The sequence below is a fragment of the Natator depressus genome, chromosome 10 (genome assembly GCF_965152275.1).
Source record: "Natator depressus isolate rNatDep1 chromosome 10, rNatDep2.hap1, whole genome shotgun sequence".
Classification (NCBI taxonomy): Eukaryota; Metazoa; Chordata; order Testudines; family Cheloniidae; genus Natator; species Natator depressus.
The window spans coordinates 55,679,412-55,699,423 of NC_134243.1; the positions used below are offsets into that span (position 1 = coordinate 55,679,412).

Consider the following 20,012-nt stretch of genomic DNA (forward strand, 5'->3'; position numbering starts at 1 on the left):
AATGAAGAGAATCCTGAAAGCAGCTGATTGGAATCCAATTTAACTGCACCTCAGTGCAGTTAACCCACCTACAGTGCTGCTGGGACCTTGTATCTTATGACTTCATAGGCAGAGGTTTTGGGTGTTGGTTTTTTCTCTCTCTCTGTCATTATGGGGGGTCTTACTAATTTATTTTATTCTTTATTTCTCTTCCTTAACACCCTTTCCCTCCACTCCTCCCCCAAAGGTATCAGTAGTAGGAATGTTTTTTTCCTTCAAAGCAGCTTGGAATAGTTCTCGGCTGGTTTGGAAACTTATATCCTACTTCAGCTTGTTTGGAAGTCATATTGCTTTTGAACTCAAATTCACCTGTAGTTTTCTCATGCACACTAACATTTGTTTTCATTAACTCGTGTCACTGCTTTGGATATGCTTCTAATAGGATTTGGCTTATTGGCTGTGTTAACATTAGGGGAGAAATGAAAGTCTGGTCCTGCATGCCAACATATAGTAAGAAATATTTTAGAAGAGAAAAACTCTTCTTCAGCAAATCCTGCAGGAGCTGAGCTGAATAGGTTACTTGGCTCAGAAACACACAAAAATAATCCATTTTTGACACACTAGCCTAAATTTAGCTAGAGAGGAAAATTAGCCAAATTACTTGAATAGTGCAGAAGTGCAAATGGAAACAGGCTGTAGGGACAACAGTACTAGTTGGGAGAGTTTTCTTTTTGTTTGCAGTTTCTTATTCTGATCTTCTGCTGCCTTCAAGAGCAAAACTTCAGTTTATCAAAAAACACATTAGTTGCAATTGAATTTCACTTAGAATTTTTGTGGTCACTAGAAACTGATGAGCATTGTTAAATTTATAGGGACCAGACCATGTGAACTAAAAATGAAGAATGTATTCATGTGACTTTAGGAACAAACATAGTAGAGCTATTTGTACTGCTCTGCTATTAACTCTGAATCTGAAATTGAGATTCAAATAAAAGCTGGTTTGCAGCAGATGTTTAAAGTTACATCATTTCTGAGATGTGGATTATTGTGCTTATCAGAAACTTTTGAAAAACAGATTCTTCTGATAGATTTTAGCCTGCTTTTTTTCCGTGTGTGTGCATGCACATGTATACATAGACTGTACTTTATCATGAGGTTAGGCTACCCACTGATATTAGTAAACACAGATGAGTTGTAGTCTGGAAACAAAATATTTGAATCTTCGCTATATTTTACGCTTTAATTTGTGTTCTACCTGGACTTTAATGGATGGACTAGAAAGAGTTTGGATTTAAAGGAAGAATAAAGAGAACTGTTTCTGAGGCTTGGTCTATACATAGCAATACTGCCAAAATCTTTAGTCATGTTCTTTGAATATTATTTATTGAGGAATGATCCTGAATAAGTAATTTACAAAATAGTATGTTAACATTTTATTATAACTTTGGCTTAATAAAAAGTTAAAAACAGAACAAAATCTCAGTGTAGATGAATCTGTGTCAACAGAAGAGTGCTTCTGTCAATGTAGCAAGCACTGTTTGGGGGAGATAGTGTTCCTACCCTGACAGAACTCCTTCTGTTGGTGTAGACTGCATCTACACTAGAGGGCTCTCTTGGTGTAGGCTGTGTCATGTAGACACACAGCTAGAAAAACAGTAAAAGAATATTAATGCTTCAAGTCAAATGCCATAAAAACAAAGAAGTTTAACAGTAAAAGATCAATCAAGCCCTCAGCATAGGCGCTGACTTCCCCTCTGCCCGGTGGATGGTCGACTCCCCCCCACCCCTCTGCACTGCTGTCTCCCCACCCCCTTTCCCTAAGTCCCCGCCGCTACCCTACCTCTTCTCCGCCTCCTCCCCCGAGTGTGCCGCATCCCCACTCCTCTTCCTCCCTCCCTCCTGGAAAGTCCTAAGTGCCGCCAAACAGCTGTTAGGCGGCGAGGGGGTGATAAGCGCTGGGAGGAAGGGGGAGGAGCAGGGATGCAGCATGCTTGGGGAAGGGGGGAGAAGGAGGAGAGTGGAGCTTGGCTGCCGGTGGGTGCAAAGCACCTGCTGATTTTTCCCTGTGGGTGCTCCGGCCCCAGAGCATCCACGGAGTCGGCACCTGTGGCCCTCAGTATCTACGAAACTGAGATGCCATTCCTATCTGGCCAACTACTTTCCATTGTCCTTCAATATGAGAGATTTGATTGACCCATTAGGCATGTTCTTGCTACTTGGCATTACTCTTTCCATTATTTGTCTCCCCACCTCCTGTGTAGTTTTGTTAAATAAATATTGTTTGGCCTTTTCTTGTAATGGTCATACTGTTATGAACAGAAGTGTAAAGGTTTGGTACTTTGCAGGATTTATAATTTTCTTCCCAAGCACTACCACCAAAGCACATATTCCTGGGTTTTTAAGAGATTTTTTGGTGGTGTGTTTAGCTATTTTATTGCTGTATGCGTTATGTGGCTATGATAAAACAGAACTATGACAACAAAATTTGCTGTCTTGCTCCTTTTCAGAGTACCAGTAGCTATTTTTCATGTACTGTACAATTTTAGAGGTGAAACTTCTCTGGACATAAAGAGCCAAATTCTTATCCGTTACATTGGTGTAAATGTTAAATAATGCCACTGAAGTCAATGGAGTTGCTTTGTTTCCTGGCTGTTTTTCTATGTGTAACAAGTTCTGAACTCAAGCTGGAGTAATCCCAAGGATCAACTATTTCCTTCTCTTCTCCCTAAACTCTCCACGCCATGGCAAGTTGCCACCGGCCCGAAAGGCATGTCCGACTGCTGTTGGGGAACTCCCTGAGCAGCTCCTTAAATCTGATTGTAGCAATCACTGTAGATTGAATTTGTATGGAGCCACAATTTTAAAAGCGTGTCTAACCACCAGAGAGAGGTTGAAGGCATAGCCCACTTCTAAGTAAAATAAGGCTTCTATATTTTCTTTCCTATCATTGTTTACTGAATTATTTGCAAACCAAAGCTTTTGCCCTGATTATTATGCTCTTTCTCTCAACGGATTCCTTCAGTGATTCCACAATCCAGTGTTCATTACGTAGCCCTTTATCACGGAATGTTCTGATTCCCAGGAACAGTAGATTTTTAACATCACTGAATAGACTAAGGGGATTGTACAGTGAAAGTGAGAGCTTCTATTTACCCCAACTGTCTTTTAGCTTATTTGCATATTTGTTTGTTTATTTCCCTTCCTGTATAAAATGGTTGCATGGTAGTTAACTGTGTACTGTTAAGCAGTTGCCCAATTTCAGTGCACAAGTGATTACACGTCATTGGTGTCAAAGTGGGAAATTTTTATACATGTGTATATTATATGTATGGAATATATGAATATGCAGGAAATAATGTTGTTAACATATAAACTCTTTCAACATGAGATTGAAAAAGCTTCATTATATTGTTAAGCAGTTCACCTTAAATGAGTACCAATAAAACGTTTTATACCACATCTTGGTGTGATCTGTGTACACCATATACTTTACAAGAAATCTGTTTTAGAGAATTAAAAAACCACTTTGGTACTATTCCTATCCTGATATCTGAAAAGCTAGCTACCAAGAGTTCAACTTCCCAGGTTTGAGAGAAAGTAAGAAAGTAAAACTAGTAGAAAGCTAGTCAAAAGGCAAGACTGATTCAAAATTCTGAGGGAAGCAGTCTGGATTATGCAACACTCTGCAAATTCTGCTTCAGATTCATCTGAATCAAAAACACAGAGGTAAATATGAAAAACCAAAGTACATATGAAAATAAAATTACAATCAGAACAGTAGCTCCTGTGATATTTTTATATTAAGATAAATTTATTTTACACTGTTCCCTCACTTCCAGAGCTGCAGATGTTTTGTATTGTCCGATTTAGTTGCACACTATCAAGGGGAAAGTGGGGAAAGATGGAGACTTTGGCAGGAGTGTAGGGGACAGTTGTGGCTTTTGGCACTTGAGATGTGGAGAGACACAAAGGCCGTTTGTGATTATGAAATAAACGCATTACCTCAGTGTTTCTCCTCGGAATCATCAGGTGTGAAATGCTGTACAAACACAACTGTTATCTGCCTAGGACAATGAGGTCCTGATCTGTGACTCTTAGGCACTATGATCATATGACTAATAATAAAATATCAATAGCAGTTATTTTTCTTTAAAGTTTCAGAGTTGAGGAATAGTTTTTAAATTTGAAAATTTTCCTAAACCAAGAGACTTATCCCTTGGGTAAAGGACAAATGTTTGCATATTCATATATTCCATACATATAATATGCACATGTAGAAGAATTTACCACTGGAACAAACGTGAGAAGAATCCACACTAGCCTTTATGAACATAGTGAGTACCTCAAGTTAATTAACAAACTATTAGCTTGATGTTCAAAAGTCTAGTGAAGATGAGTTATGGAGAGTGAGAGAAGTTTTTTGTTTCTTTTTAAGTGAAAGCTTAGATTCTAGAGCATAGCTTGACAGCAAGAGGTGGATTTTTCAGCAAATTTCCCATCCTTTAAGTTGTGGGATAGAACTGATAGAAACAAGACACACTTCTTTTTCACATAATGTTTGTGAAGTATGTTATCCCTCATATATTCATCAACACTTGTGAAAATCAGGGATTATTGAACAGCTTTATTGTGGATCTCTGAAAATAGTTTTTATATACACAGAACTGTAACTACTTTAAGCCTGGGACCTTCCAGGGCCTACAGCAAGTGCTGTGCCTGGAAAGCTGGGAGATTCTCCGTTCCAATTGTATAAATCTCCCACTTCTAGACCAGGTGAATTGTGAGATATTAGACCTTTAAATCCCTCACAGGTACAGGTAGGGTTGCCAGCCCTCCAGGATTGGCATGTGGTCTCCAGGAATTAAGGATTAATCTTTAATTAAAGATTGTCATGTGATGAAATCTCCAGGAGTACATCCAACCAAGATTGGCATCCCTAGGTATGGGACCTAACTTTGTCTGTCCTAGACTTGGGGCCCAGTGTAAATTTAGGGGAGGGAAGTTAATCAGACTGCCTACATTGGGGGAATCGCTAGTTGCCCCTTTAGTGCTGCTTTAAGTGCCCTTTTTGCTGCTGGAGTGATGCAAAGGGGACTTAGCCAGCGCCAGGGATCTGGGCCAATGTGTTCATATAAATAAAATGTTTTGGGGGTCCATGTGAATAAACACTGTGCAGTGACAAGAGCATCATTTTGGCATAGCGGGATTGATCCTGCAAGGTACTGAGTTCCAACTCCTGGTGGGAGTTGAGTGCTGATGGCTTCCGAGAAGGTGTTCAGCAGCCTAAAGTATTGGGAACATGTGATCATCAGTGACAGGAAAAGAAACAGTTTCGTTAAAATATTTTTGACTGTTGGCCTGAATTTGGTAATGACTTAACCTGAAGAAGCCTCTCAGTTCTAGAATCTGAGAGCCTGATGCTGATCTCCTTTACCTCAGTGTAAATCAGGAGGAGTAACTCCACTGAGTCAGTCAAGTTGCATCAGTGTAAAATGGCTGCAAGTGAGATAAAAATTGGGCTGAGAGTTTCTTTGAAAGTACATGATCTCAGCTGAATTCCCAGTGGACAACATTCTCTGTCTTGAACACTAAGCTCACAGCCAACAATGGATGTGCTCTTGGTGTGAAAGATTAGGCACAGTTAGGAGGAAGTCTCAAGCTCTAGTCACACAAAGACTGTGCTAAATTGATTCAGAGCAGCTTACTTTCACAAGTGTTTAGAAAATATTTAAGTCCCTTCAGATGTGGATGAAATCAGTTGGTGGGGCAGTTAAGCTTCTCAGGCTTTGTAGCTCTCTGCAGTGACTCATGGATACAAAAATCTTCTATTTCCAGAGTTTTTAGTCCTTTAATCTTCACAGGCACAGATGTTTAGGCTGGGTTTTTTTATACAAAGAACGGAAACCCAAACCATTTAATCTGGTAGTATTTACACTTACCATGTACTGTAAAATTCAAACAGTTTACTGCATCTCTGATTAAAGGCTTCCAAAAATGTACGAAAGGATTAAAATAGCAGAGCTCACTAGCCAGGCAGACATGTACACATTGTGTGGTGATGTTTTAGTTGGCCTGTGCGCCATTCTTCAGCCACTCTCCAGAGATTTGAGCAACTGCTATCTAGAAGTGCTTGGACTTGTTTGTCAGGCACTCATGAATAAAAGTCACAAATATTCAGTGTGTTTCTTGTAATTGTCATTAAATATTAATGTGCCTGTTCCAAATGAACTTATAAAATGTAGACTCTGCAGACTTAACTTAAATTGCTGGCTATAAATTATGTCCAATATACGCAATGGCCTGCATTACATGCAGCAGTGAATTTATTAGAAATCAGCTGGGCTAAAAGTGGGATCAGATCATTCCATGAAGAAGATTAGAATGAAGAGAGAAATATACTGTGGGACAACGCTGACGGTGGTGAAAAGTGAAGTGAAAAAATCATCTCACTGTTACCTTGTGTCTTCTGCTCCTTGTGTCCACCTGTTCTCTATCATTTTATACTTAGACTGTAAGCTCTTTGTGGTAAGTCTTTTTGTTATGCATTAGTACAAGGGCCTAGTGCAATGGGGCCCTGAACCCCGATTGGGTCCCCATTGTGCTACTACAATATAAATAATTGATTATTGCCACTTTATGACCCAAAATTATTTAGGTTATTCAAGGTTAGGTAGGATAGCGAGGCTCTCCAGAAGGACCTAAGAAAATTAGGATACTAATATGGCAGATGAAGTTAAATGTAGGTAAATGCACGTTAATGCATGCATTAGAATCCACTTAAAGCACCCATACACGCAGATGGATTCTGCATTGGTTGTAAGCTCTTAAGGAGATGACATCCGGGTGCTTGAACAATTTTTATAGTGGGGTGCTAAGAGCCAATGAATCAAACTGTAAACCCTGTATATGATGGAAACCACTTCAAGCCCGGGGGGCAGTGGCACCCCTAGTTCCGGCACCTATGGACGACATAGTTTTAAACAGTTGATATAATGATTTTTTAGTAAACCTGGAATCTTGCTGTAGAAAAGTATTACTTTGGGCAAATCACTTCATAAGATATTTTAAAAATTATCTTTATTCAATTAAGCATAGCATTTACAATTAGGGATTTGAAATTCCCTAAAATGTAGTTAGTTTGTATACAAATCCATTCAATTTCTAAATATTTGGCTTGATTTGATTCTTGACCTGACTGAGGAAAAATATGTTGACCTCTACTAGTCCTCTAACCACTACTATACTTCCTCTTTTTCCTCATAACCTTGAGATCCCAAAATTGTTTAACTCCCAGCTAGGTTAGAGGCTACTTCTTGTGTGGTACAAAGAAAGAAAATATCCAGTGAGGCTCTTGAGCCATCAGGATCTCAGTTTAGAGAGAAGGGAAATGGTGCAATGTGTTCTTAGTAAGAAGTCTTGCTTCTAAGAAGCCTTAGAAACAGCTATCCACCCCCCCTCCCCCGCCCCAGGTCTGACAGAGCTACCAGGTGCTAGACTGGGTTGCAAGAGTTATTTGTTCTCCCAAGCTTTTGAGGAGGAGGGGAGAGTGGGTTGATTTGAGGGAAATAAATGTTAGTCATCTTGGGCTAAATGGGTAGTATGGCATGGGAAGCACGAAGGAGCCAGTTGTGGCTCTCTGAAGAGTTGAGGCCAGTGGGGTCATGCAGAAATCACAAAACAGAAGAGGTCTCTGCCCTTGAGTGTAGGTGGTGAGAATTTACTAGATTACTATAAAGATAAAACTAACATGTTCATTGCTCTGTGAGGTGTATTTACCCAAGTGTTTATTCCCATACCCATCCAGTTTTAATATGACCAAATATTATAAAATATTAGGAAATTATAATTTATGAAACATTACTACATCTTCAGTTTCATGCACAACCAGTTAGATGTGAAATATTTCTGGCTTAAAATACGAGTGTTATTTCCTCTTCTGGGACATTCTCACATAGTTTCAACAACTGCTGTCTAAATCCTGAGATGTGGATCTTGTTTCTTCCTTGTCTAATAGAGGCAATGTTAGAAATTGGACTGGATTTTTAATAGCTTATGGACTGGTGGTTGCAGTGAAATTTTTGATTTGGAGCCAAAGTGATTATACATATTGGAAATATATGAAGGCATGAGAAACTGCTTTTCTGTTCTACAGGCAACCTATGTCAACCCACCGAGGGCATATTTCATAAAATATAAACAAAGGTTAATTATAACATGGCATAAGGGGTGAAAGTCCTCTGAGAGCTCTGATAAAAATCTCTAAGTATTATTAGTAAACAAAGTTTTCATAAGGAAATAGTTTTAGGTTGAAACAATGGAATCTGCCGTAAAAGCTAGAAAAGTATTCAAATTTCCATAGAATAACTTAAAATCCCCAAATCCTCAAAAGTCTGGAAATGAACAATGAAGGTATACAGCTGCCTAACTCAAGCCACATATTCTTCCCTTATTATTAACCCATGCAAGTTGTACCATTCCACTCAGTCTCAACTTTGCTCCCTTATAATTTACATAAATACATGTAAAGTTAGAAAGATGTGAGTAGGTGATTGTAAAATCCGCTTTTCTTATCAAGAGGTCAATTTCCAATTTGCTACAATTCTAACTTGTAATAGTATTAGTACTTTTTGGGAGGCAGGGGAGGAATACAAATATTAATTGATTATCTTAAGAATTAGAGCTAAATAAATAGTAGATTTAAGTATACTTAAATAAATCCCCATATACTCAACATATTTCATAGCTCCAAAGCTGACTGTTTTCACTTTTATTCATGTCCCCCTCCTGTGCCTCAGTTTCTCCATCTGTGAAATGGGGACAATGATCTTGACCTCCTTTATCAACCGATTTGAGATTTGCTGATAAGAGCTAGCTATTGTTACTATTATTATTATTCATAAAAACCTCTTGCTACACAATTAAAATATATTAGTTCACACCCTTACTCCCCTCATCCTCTAGAGTGCCACAGACACCTATTTTATATCTGAGTGGAGGAATCTGCACTAGTGAGTCAGCAAGACCCACTTGACATCCTCCAGCCACCTGCTGATAGAGTGGGTTTTCAGGAGAACACTGACAGACTTTTACACTAAGGTATCCGTCCAGTTCCCTGTTGTCGTATCATTCTTCATCACTCACTGTTCCCACCTCTGATTTACACCACTCACTTAAACTTAACATTGCATACCAAGAAAATTTTCAAAATATATGCAGTAGTAAATATAATAGATGGGTTTTTGATAATCTGCTACTTATTAGATAGTTTCACCTTTTTGCATATTTGTACACATTTTCTTTGGGGCAATTTTGGGATTGCATGAGCATTATGTATATGTGTGCGGCGGCAATGGTGATGGATTATATGGCAGTGGAAACTGGCTGGATCCATACCTGTTCATTTCCAGACTTTTTCTAAGTCTTTTGTAAAGGATTCCCCCCCGCCACCAAACAATGTATACTGTGTTTTAGGGACTGTTGTCTGGATTCTGTGGATATGCACTTTTAACCCTGTCTGTCTTTTTTTAAAAAGTTTGTTTACAAATCTTCCTTTTCTTTTTAAATGGAAAAGCCAAAAGTTTAAGCTGGGTTGGAGTTTAACAGGATGAGAGCCCTTCTTGACAGAGTTTGTGGCCCACCAAAGCGGAGTTCCCCTCCTCTGGCTGTAAGCATAAGAACCGCCATACTGGGTCAGACCAAAGGTCCATCTTCCGATAGTGGCTAATGCCAGGTGCCCTAGAGGGAATGAGCAGAACAGGTAATCATCAAGTGATCCATCCCCAATCACCCATTCCCAGCTTCTGGCAAACAGAGGCTAGGGACACCATCCCTGTCCATCCTGGCTAATAGCCATTGTTAGACCTATTCTCCATGAACTTAACTAGTTCTTTTTTGAACCCTTTTATAGTCTTGGTCTTCACAACATCGTCTGGCAAGGAGTTCCCCAGGTAGACTGAGAGTTGTGTGAAGCAAGTCTATAGGAGGGTGTCTATGGGGAATGATACATCCGTGAGATATAGCAGCAGTGGATACTGGAAGAGAAGAGAGGGAGGCTTTTATCCACGTGGAGAATGTTTAATCTCTTGCATTTCTGTATTCTCCTCTGTGTTCCCCCAGACCCCTTGAAACATGCATCCTATTTGCCTCCCCTGGTTAACCATTATGGTGAGGGAGGGTTTTATTAAAAACAGATTGCCAAAATCTACCATCAGATACACTTGTACAGCTCCTATTGACCTCAGCAGCAGTTGCATGTGCAAGAACTCAGTAAATACGTAATTATCTTTTAGTGTACACCATGAATTACACAGGCTGTTCCATGTAGCCAGCCTAAGGTTGTGATAGAAATACTTTTTTTCTGATGTTCCAGTATTTGATTTCTCAATATCAGTAATGCATTGCATCTAGATTTGTATTTAATAAATATACATATATTGAAATGGAGCAAATGTGTAAATTCTGGTAGCTGGATTCCAGCACAAAAAAATACACTATAGCTGTGGAAGTTAGTCAGACTGTACTTAACTGTATTATTAGCTAGTAAGCCGATCATTATTTTGTTTTATATAAGGAGGAGGGACAAGGTCCTGCTACCTTGTGCTAATTATTATTTTCTAAATTCTGCTACATAGGAAACTTTGGACTTCATTTCCTACAAAAGGATTTCTACCTATTTTTTAACTAAAGCCCCAATTTAGCACTGTACTTAAGTATGTGTTTCATTTTAATCATCTGAGTAGTCAATGAGATTTAAATGTAGGCATATGCTTACATATTTTGCTGAGTTAAAACCTAGAAGACTAATTATGTGAAATCACAGTACCTCTTATTATCTAATTTAACCACGTCACAGTATTGTCAACACCAGGTATTCAGAAATTGTGAACCAGGCCACAAAAAATGATGAGATTGGCATTAAAGTAATGATTTCAAATAAATAAATAAATGCTGGTATCTTTTTCTTTGCCTTCTGCTATTTAAGATTTCTACAAGGCCAATGTGCTAAGGGTTTTCTGTGCAACCATGAGGGCTAAAATGTTGCATTTAAAAAACAAAACAAAAAAAACCCTGAGATTCTCATATAATCACAGGACTCCAGAAGCTGAAGTTTTAAGAAAAACCGCAAATATCATGAGACTTGCAGTCAAATCATAAGAGTTGGCATCACTGACTACTCCTCTATTTGAATCCCTCCATTAGCTTCCCATTCACATTCAAAACCTTATCCAACTCTGCTCCTCCCTGTTTATCCTCCTTTATTGCCCCCTGCTGCCTCCGCTCTGCCAGCATTCCTTCTCTTGTCCATTTGTATGTCAGTTTTTCCAGCAATAACTTTTGTTTCTTTTTTTCCTCAGAGTCAAGAGCTCCCTCACTTGGTTGGCCTGCTGGTCCCTATATTATTCAGATTTAAGTTCCTCTTAAAAACCTTCTTCTGCTGTGCTGTCTAAGGAGAATCTTATTGAGTTGTTTAAGAAAATAGGGATTTTGTCCCTGTTACAGGGTGAGTTGCCTCTTTAGGAGGGATCAGGCCCAGGGAATAGGACTAATTAGCTGCCTCGCAGTGGGGCCTGGTTAAATTCACATGGCTTCTCAAAAAAGCTGGGCAGTACGTAGGAAGAGGAGGAACAGGAAGTAGCAGGGCACTCGTAGAAGTTGCTTGGGGAGAGTTGCATGAGTCTGGAGAGAGGGAAAGAACCGTAGTTGGGGTGAATGAGAGAGAACTGAGGAGTCAGTGGGACAGTACTGGCCAGAGCTAGGGAAACATGCCAGGTAGAAGGCTTGTGTGGAGATCCCTAGGTAAAAGGGAAGAACTGGCTCAGCCAGGGGCAGGCCAAACCCAAGAGCAAGAGGCTGATTTTGGAATTGTTCAGCAGGGTTAGGACTCTCATCGGAAGGGGTTTGAGGAGTGGAATGCTTCAGGAAGCCGTCTTGTAGAAGCCCTGAGGTGAGGGATGCGACAGAATGGTAATAAGTGTGAAGAATGTCTAGTGGTGTGGAGGCTCTGGAACAGAGGCACAGGAATTACAGAACTGGGTTTGTTCAATCCCAGGTAGATGGAAAATGGGCCCTGGAATAAGGGCAGAGTAAGTCAGAACAGGCTGGTTGTAGACTCTTGGGTGGGTGACCTGGAGATGGCATCCCTGGAGTAGGGATGGAAAACTACTGCCTTTGCATCTGTTGTGCTTTGCAGGTTGGTGATTTAGAGGAATTGGAATTGTACTAAAAAATAACCCCCAGACTTAGGGCCTGAGTTGGACTTGAAGAAGAACATCATTCTTCTCTCATGTGTGGTAGTTGACCATCTGTCTGATCTGTGGGAGAAAAGATGGGCAACTTGGTTGACCCCGCGGACAGCAAGGAGGAAGCTGAGGCAGGATTCACCTGTATTGCCATGGTTGACTGCTCAAGGGTGCCCTGCTGGGAGCGAGCCATGTGATATTCCTCAACTATTATATTGCCATGAATCCTTAAGGATATTTTTTACAGTAAAATTTAATCCTGGAATGACTGATTTTTGCACTTAGCACCTGACAGGAGGTGTTCGGCACCTTGGAGGTTCAAGGGTTGAAATCCTGGCTCCAAAGGGAGTTTTGCCATTGATTTCATAGGGCCTAGGACAGAGATCTCAAACTCAAATCACCATGAGGGCCACATGAGGGCTAGTACATTGGCCCGAGGGCCGCAACACTGAAACCTTTTCATACAATGATACAAAAGCATAGTCAAAAATGAAAAAAATGAAGAGTAATATAGTATGCTATTAAAAGTCAATGTATTAACTTTTTAAAAACTGTAATGCGAAGAGGAATTTTAATAAAATACAAACACTCAGTAATGCACCTCACTCAAACCACAAAACACGCATGTACTTTTAGAATTACTTCGGTTAAAGCCCCCTCCCTCTGCCCCCGGCCCCACCCCCACTCCACCCCTTCCATGAGGCCCCGCCCCTGCCCCGCCTATTCCAACCCCTTACCTGTCCCCATTCCAACCCCTTCCCCAAATCCCTGCCCCAGCCCTGCCTCTTTTCCGCCTCCTCCCCTGAGCATGCCACATCCCTGGAAAGTCCTAAGTGCTGCCAAACAGTTGTTTGGCTGCAGGAAGCGCTGTGAGGCAGGTGGAGGAGCGGGGATGTGGTGTACTCGAAGGGGTGAGGGGAGCTTGGCTGCCGGTGGAGTCGGCGCCTGTGACGGACCACAGGAAATAAGAAATAACTCTGCAGGCCACGTATTTGAACCCCTGGTTGAGGATTTCACTGAAGGACTCTTGTCCAGACTGTAAACTCTCTAGGGTGGTGGTTGTTTTTTTTTTTTCCTTTTTGTTTTTTTCCCCCTTTTTCCTCCTACCCCCACCATTTGTACAGTGCCCAGCACAATGAGTCCCTGATCCCTTGTTGGGGATTTCAGGTACTATTGTAATGTCAATAATAGTTGCATGTGACCCATTTCTAGATGCTTTGGTTTCATAATGTTTTTGAGAATAATATATAAAGTAATAAAGCACACACGATCTATCATGTTACATTTTCTTCCATAACATATGCTAAGATTGTACACATTAATAACAATGCTTTAAAGTTTACATTTTACTAGGAAAATAAGAGAACAAAATATTATATATGTGCAACTTTTGGGAGGTAAAATTGTAAGAGAAACTAAATCTTGAACTCTCTTTATCTTTTTTGAGTGTTCTATTTCACATTTTTAACATACTATTAGGATGAATGTATGTTCTTTTCATTCCTCTGGTTTTCTCAAGAGAAAAATCTAGAGATGTGCAGCTTACAAGCTCTGTAGCCTTCATGAATTGAACTTGTCCATAGAGCTGGCCAAGAAACATTTTGCAAAATAATTCCAGGTTTTGAAATTGTTTAACATGAAACAAAAATGAGACCTTTAGAAAACTTGTATTTTTTAAATACTGCCCCCTCCACCCAAATAGCCAGTAACCTGGTTGGGGTACTGGCTCCAAATCGGGCTGAGCAGGGAGTTGAACCTAGTTTTCCCACATCCCAGACAAGCACCGTAAACACTAGGTTATTGGTTATTCTGTCACTCTGTTTCCCTCCCTCCAGAAATTCAACCCTGGACGTGATGAAACTATTGTCCATAATATTTCTTTAAAAATTTTCTATCAGCTGTATGTGTCAATTCCTTACACTGCAATTCTTTAGTTTATGTGCTCAGCATGCATTGTCAGAGGAGCTTGTAAACTTCTCTGAAGCTAATGAATTTATGGAGCTACTGTACAAAAGTGCTGTAAATTCCTTTGTCTGGAGCTAGGCAGCTGGCTGCACCTTTACAAGACCCAATACCCCTTGCTCTAAAGTGATTAATCCTCCTAATCTTACCCTCTCTTCCAGCTTCAACAGCTGAGCTTGTAAATTTCCCTAACATACAGGGTTAATTAACTGCCTGTATACTTCATCAGTCTTCATGTGCAGTTAAGAACTTGAATGTATTAAGGTCAAGAAAGTGTGTGTTGGGATTACTGACCCTTTAAGGGGAGATGGGCCTGGCCCCACATGTGACTAATTAGCTGCATCCCAGCTGAGGCTGTGGGGCTAAGGGTCAGCTGATAGCCTGAAGAGGACCTGGTTTTTATAAAAGCAAGAGCTCAGCAGGGCTAGAGAACTGTCAGAAGCCTTCTCCAAATGGGAAAACCTAGCTATTAGGTGACTCCCAGGTAGAGGGCCTGGAACATAAGAATTGAAGGAGAAGATAGGTGCCTGCAGGAAGTTCCTGAGTCAGGGCAGAGAGCTGGAGGGGCTGAGACAGAGGAGACCATATCTCTGAGCACTGTAGACAAGGTGGAGCAGAGGAACTACTTTAGCTAGATATGTTGTCCACGTATTTGGTTTAACCAATGAATTAAGGCAAGTGCCCGAAACAGACTTGGCTCTGGTGTTGGTTCTTTCCTTGACTGATAAAAGAGCCCACCAACCTACACAAAACCTAGTGTTAAGCTCTTAAATAAGTAACCTGATTCTTCTGAAGTGCTGAGCATCCAGCAGCTCCTATTTAAATCAACAGAGTTGCACCTGCTTAAACTGGGATTGAGTTTGGTCCTGAGATCTAGTTCATGATTCTATTTCAACCAGGTTAGATTAATTTAATCTTTTGCTCTCCTAGATAGTTCCCTTCATCAATTTCAGCTTTTGTAGATATCTGCTGCTAGTTATACTTAAGATGAAGACTTCCCACAATATCAGTCCTGTATATTAACAGTTTGCCTGACTGCATATTTCATAATGTTGGGGTATGTTTGTGGCCTTTTTCTCTGTTGCTATAGAGAGAGACTTTCATTTGTTAATCTTGGGCACATTTTTAGTCTTCTCTTGGGCACAGATCAAGTCTCATGATTATACTTGGGTGGGTTCAAATACAGCTGAAGGCTATATGGGATTTGTCCTCTAGCTTAAGAACTGTAACACACACATGCACACACACAGAGTTTCAGTTTCAATTAAGAGATACTGGTGACATGGTCCTAATGACTCCTGCCACAAAAAAGTGTAGCTTTCTACTACAGAGTAGAGGGTGGTGTGGAACAGTGTCAGTCTTACCAGAATGAGGTTGGGAGAGGCGTGTGAATTACAAATGAGTAATGCAAATAACCCTAAATGAATGCTGATAAATCCTTTGCTATTCAGCTTCATTATGTATTCTGATTATGGCACATTTCAGAAAAACTGTTTTAGGAGTGGTCTCTAGCTCCAAATAAGGTAGTCATGCCTTTGTAATTAACTACAGTGACTTTTATTGGGTAAGAAGAATACAAATGATTAAATAAAACACAAATGAGTTGAGTTAGTACAGTTCCTGTTTACAAACTGTAACCAGCACCTCTTTGTTGTTCAGTTTGGTATTTACCCCAGCTCCAGAGGCAGCTGATGTCCTTGAACTTTGCCATACGCTGTCACAGCTCTTGGAGGTCACAGCATCATTAACGTTCCAGACCCCACAAACATGTTTTATAAAATTTTAAAATATTTTATAGGGACTTTTTTTTATCCCCGAACCTATAAAATCAGGTGCCTTAGTTACTATGAGTCCCACTATACCAGGCATAGAGGGATTTATTAAATCCCTGTACACTTTAGGGATAGAAGACCCTTTTCAGATTATTTTAGAGGTGTTTACACCCACAAATTTAAAGTCCAAAATCTGAGTCTTTCTGGGACCAGTGTGTGATGGGTTCTCTTGGGTGCCTGAGCATCTCCCCTTTTCTATGTTGCAAAACCCCTGTTTTACCTCTCACAAGGGCTACAAGAGACCAGACTTTAAACTTGTGAATTTTTAATATGTTGAATCGTGCCCTGATTGTGCATTTGTAATTTTTTTGAGTGGTTACATAAAACATCTGTTCTGTAACTCAGACTGTTACCTGTAGTACCACATCCCTGCGCAATTCTCATCCAAACTGTGGCTCAGATTTCCAAAAGAGCTTAAGGGTATTAATGGACAAATCCTATTAAACTGGGTGCCTAACTCTCGGGCTTTGAAAATCCTACCCTTATTATTATTTAGTAATAATAAACTGTGTTCAGTATGCACTTCCCCTGCACTCTGCCCACTGCTCCATCTTTGCTGAGGCTAATTTGAACAGTCTAAATCTTTGAGCAGTTTTGAGCAGCTACTTGCTTTCCCCCAAATATGGAATTGCCAACAACATTTCTCTAAGCTCGATGCCCGGGACAAACAATTGTCAGTTGTTGTTTGCTGTGACAGATCTAAGATCTAATATCTCACAACCTAGCAGTTAGAATTGGGAGACTTATACCACTGGAAGGCTAGATTTTCCTCTATCTTTCCTTGAACTTGCTTCTGGCCCTGGAAATTCATGACATTTTGGAGTTTAAATTAGGGATATTTTTATATGTAGAAAAGTTATTTTAGGAGGGTTGGTGGGGGATTTTAGAAAATCCCTGACCTTGGGTTTTAAGAAGCTGCTGTTTGTCTGTATTGCAGCTTTTGTTTCAGAAGAATGATAGATTTTTTTCATGAGTAAAAGTAGAGGAAAACCTCTTTGGTGCATTTACAATTAGACTGGATAATACTAGTTAATATACAGTAGGAAGCAATCCTTCTCTGCAGGAAGATGGACTAAATGGCCTAATTGATGTCTTCCATTTGTCGAATCTGTAGACAGATTGATTTAGGTTAGTGGAGAAAGGCACTATGTTCACCATGTGTTTCACATTCTCCCCTGACACATATGCAGGGGAGGAAATAAATGTTATAAGAACTCTAGATAATTTTAACTGCAAACAAAAGGTCATAGTGATAAAGAAAAGGAGCGCTCCCACTATCTCTTGTCAGGTTCTTCCTTCAGGCAAATACATATTACACAAGGGACAACTGAAGTCTTGAAGGGAGAGTAACAGAGGCATGATTAGAGCATAGGATTCGGAGCCAGGGACCTCTGATTACATAGGTCGTCTTAGGCTATGTCTACAAAGCCCTGCATTTAGAACTGGGGGCAGGTGTGTGGGGGTGAATGGCAGCACATGCTAGTGTGCTGTATTGTAAGTTCTCCGTGTGGATGCTGTGGGTGTGAACTAAAAGGTACATAGTTTGAATTAACGTAGTCCAGTTTAAAGAGGTTTATGTAGTCCAAACTGCAGTGGTATGTATATGAGCCCTCAGACTCCAACTCCTTTGCAGCCTTGGGCAAATCAAAATCTCTGTTTTCCCAGTCTGCAAACTGGGAATTATGCCCACTCAGTTACCTGATAGGACTGATGTGAGGATTTAGTTAATGTTTGTAAAGTGCTTTGAAGATGAAATGTGCTATGTAAATGCTGTCTGATCTGCTATCTAAACTTCCCCTTTTCCCAGAAATTCCCCAACCTGTGTGCATAAGTCATTAATGAATATACCGGAGTATAAGACATGCTAGACTTTTTTTTTTGTTTTATTACCTTCTGGTTTAAATACCTAAATTAAAGCCAGCAGTGCTATCTCAGCAGTAAAACTAGACATTAAGATGGGTGAAACTACTTTTCCGCTGCCTTTAGTCAGTCAAAGTTTAATTTTATCTGAAACAATTCTTGCTATATTGAGGTCTGACAGACAGGAGGGTCTTTCTCTGGCAGGTCAACACTTGTCACGTTTATGTCTGTTTCTCTTTCTACGGAACAAAATGGTTCATTTTTAAGTGGTTGTTTGAGCTTGTTTGCAAACTGATAGATACTAATCATTGCCTGGATGAATGCCTGTGGCTTTGCAAAAAGTTGCAGTGAATCACCATAAAAATGACGACTAAGCAATCAGACAAATTAAATTTGATGTTTCTGATGAGAATGAACGTTTACTTCCATGACAAGTAAATTTCACAGCAAACTAGGGCTGAGTGCAAGAAAGACGATGGATGATTATCTTAATCTAACATGGGGCAGTTTTATATTTACGATAGTGCTGTGTTAACCCAGTGTTCAAAAATAAATAGTGAGTATTCAGTGAAGAAACTGCAAATTGATGAATAACTCAGTAGTTTAGTCATATTATGAGCCAGTGCTCTTCTGTTATTGGAAATAGATGCAAATATAACTGCCAGAAACCAGTACCTTGTTGCATATTGTTCATAATTTTGACATTATGTAGTTATTCGGTTGTACAGGCAATTGGATTTAACAGACTGATGCCAAATGGGCTACCCATGGAAAAAGAAATATTAAATAGAGAGACATCTGCTCCTATTTTCTAAGTAACATTGCAGAAACTGAGAACACATCACATTAATACAGATGCTTTTTATTATTTGCTAGTTACAATTAAATGCAGGGTTGTTTTTTTTAATGTGGTTGGTGATGAAAGAGTGAGAGGAACCTCGGAAGGGGGGAAATGTTTCAGATTATGTAGACCACAGCTAACAGTTACATAGTCCACCACAAACCCTGTTCTGGCTTGGGTTATTTTGTAATAGTGTATTCAAGCCATATTTGCAAACCACATTCCACTAAAGCCTTCCCATGTTTATAGCTAGTTGTTCAGTAATGTGCTCTGACTGGCTGAGAGGGTTTGCAGTTCAATCAGACTTTGAGTGGAGGCAAATATTTAGTTGCTAATCTCTCCTCTACTACATAATGATGCATGGAACAAAACCATTAATGGCAGTTATGTTATTAAGAGGCCATCCTTTGAAAAGAAAATGTGACCTAGAGAGAGATCTGTGTGTCTATCTTTTAAAAGCTCATCCTTGAGATGGCTGCATATTTGTACATGAAGGAGTAACAAATTATTCACGAATATTCCATCTTTCACATTCCAAGTGAAATGTTCCTTGGTTCTTGTATTCATGTTCAGTGGATAGACTAGTGAACAAATGTATTGACAGGAACATTACCTGAAACAGCAAGTTTCAGCAAACATTACAATATATTTGTGTAAAAAAGACTTCTTAATATCCATAATCATGAGTATTTGCCTTGGAAACTTGATTAGAAGACCAAAGCCTCCTTCATTAAGAGCAAATAAACTTGTCATGAACTATGTCTAATCAAAATGCCTTAACTCTTGAATTTCAAATATGAAATACTCAACCCAGTACTAAAAGGTCTCAGTCGTGACCCTGGGCCATACAGAGGAATTAGGAAACCCATTACTGCCCTGTGCAGGCTATCCTCCTTGCTAGACACTGCACATGAGGAAGAACAGGCATGGGTTGGCTGCTGCTCCTCATGTCATGCAGGTGAGTGGGGAATAAGCTGTGCAGCTGAGGGAAGTAAGCTGCTCCTGTTAAAGCTGCATCATCTTATTTCTCTCTCTGAACAATGCGGAAGTAGATTAATAATCCAGTTCCTGACCTGCTTCTGAAGTTGTAAGGTTACAATCCAGCCCATAGCAGATTGCATTAATAGAAAAAGAAGAGGATGCAGTGCACTTTTTCAATAATGCAGCTTTCTTGCCCTCTTTGGTTTTGCTGCTTCCGTAAAAAGTTCAGTCTGAAATGTCATGTAAACCTCAATCTACCACTTGCAATCACTATTGTTCAGTCACAAGCAGGGGAGAAACAAGCAGAGACATCTTAGT

General features: G+C 39.9%; 1 protein-coding gene across 2 annotated transcripts in view; it reads left to right on the forward strand.

The window, feature by feature from the left end:
- THSD4 (thrombospondin type 1 domain containing 4) overlaps positions 1-20,012 on the forward strand; it is a 600,975-nt gene that overhangs the window by 45,301 nt on the left and 535,662 nt on the right. The gene's annotated exons all lie outside the window — the stretch shown is intronic.